Raw genomic sequence first — 1,944 nt, 5'->3', positions numbered from 1 at the left:
AAAAAAAAAAAAAAAAAGAAGAAGAAGAGACAGGGTCTTGTTCTTCCTCAGGTTGGTTCTGAAGTCCTGCGCTCAAGGGATTCTCCAGCCTCAGCCTCCCAGAGTGCTGGGCTTACTGTTGTGAGCCATCATGCCTGGCATAATTAATTAAATTAAATGTGTTTACTCTCATTTTTTAAGCATTAATAAAATGTATCCCCTTTTCTTTCCACTGACTCTGTTATTCATTCAAATGCAATATTTCTTTCACATTAGGAGTCCCTGAATCAATGCTTTGACTCTGAATCACCCGCCAGTGGCTGCTGCAGCTCCTTGCTCCTGCCACCATAGGTCTGGTCTCACTCACTGTCTCTGCTCTCTACTCCTCCTTCACACTCCAGAGCTTTGTAATCAGCCTCTGTTCCCATTACTTTCAACAAGGTCACTCCCCTTCCTAAAACCATCTAGTGACTTCGTATTAACTTCAAAATAAAGTCCAAGCTCTTTAAAATGGCATAGAGGCATTTCCTAACCTCTCCTCCCACCATATTCTTTTCTACCCACACCCCTTCCCCTGCCCACTGCCCCAAACTTCCACCCTACAGAATGGCTTGAAATTGTCCAGATGCACCATACTCTTATTTCTATTCCAGCGCTGATTTGTACCAGCGTATGAGAGCTTATAGTAAACAGATTTTCCTAATTCTGTGTTCAGTGAGGTCAAGTTGGTGGTCACTTAGTGTCTACTGTGGTGGGAGTATATCAAGGAAATTGGCAAAATATACAAATTAGGGCATTCTTGCAAGATGGTTGTTAAACATGTACCAACCCACCATTGCTTCTAGGTCTTTGTATGTATAGTCCCTCCTTTACCCCAATGTGGGCTCAGCCTTTCTTTTTTTTTTTTTTGAGACAGAGTCTCACTTTGTCGTCCTCAGTAGAGTGTCGTGGCATCACAGCTCACAGCTCACAGCTCACAGCAACCTTAAACTCTTGGGCTTAAGCAATTCTCTTGCTTCAGCCTCCCAAGTAGTTGGGGCTACAGGCACCACCATAAAGCCCGGGTATTTTTGTTGTTCGTGTTGTTGTTGCAGTTGTCACTGTTGTGTAGCAGGCCCGAGCAGGGTTCAAACCTGACAGCACTGGTGTATGTGTCTGGTGCCCTAACTACTGAGCTATGGGCACTGAGTAAGTTTTTTTTGTTTGTTTGTTTTGTTTTTGAGCTAGAGTCTCACTCTATTGCCCAGGCTAGAGTGTCAATGGCATCATACTTCACAGCAACCTCAGAATCTTGGGCTCAAGTGATCCTCCTGCCTCACCCTCCCAAGTAACTGGGACTATAGGTATGGGCCACACACCCTGGTAATTTTTCTATTTTTAGTAGAGAAGGGGTCTCTCTCTTGCTTAGGCTGGTCTCAAACTCCTGAACTCAATGGATCCACCCGCCTCAGCCTCCCAGAATGTTAGGATTACAGATGTGAGCCACTGTGCCTGGCCTTGGTCCAACGTACATGTTACTTCCTCCTGCAAACTTTTCCTGACTTTTCACTGTGATTCTTCTGTGACTTGGACAGGCCCTGCTGTGTTCTCTGTATTCTGTGCTGACCACATAAGGCCCTCTGAGGTCAGGGTCCTTGTCTTGGTCACTGTGGTTGGTCTCCACCTGGGATAGTGTCTGGCATATAGCATGATCATGTTTTTAAATAAATCAATACATCAGCAATTGAAATAATAACCCCTTCCTATTAAAAATGTGCTTTTTATGACTCAAGAATGTGTCTTGGCTCGGCGCCTATGGCTCAAGCGGCTAAGGCGCCAACCACATACACCTAAGGTGGCAGGTTTGAATCCCGAGCCCAGGCCCGACAAACAACAATGATGGCTGCAACCAAAAAATGGCCAGGCGTTGTGGCGGGCGCCTGTGGTCCCAGCTGCTTGGGAGGCTGAGGCAGGAGACTCGCTTGA

Source organism: Otolemur garnettii, unplaced genomic scaffold, assembly GCF_000181295.1.
Source record: "Otolemur garnettii isolate 467f Iridium unplaced genomic scaffold, OtoGar3 scaffold00118, whole genome shotgun sequence".
Classification (NCBI taxonomy): Eukaryota; Metazoa; Chordata; class Mammalia; order Primates; family Galagidae; genus Otolemur; species Otolemur garnettii.
This window is presented reverse-complemented; position numbering follows the sequence as displayed.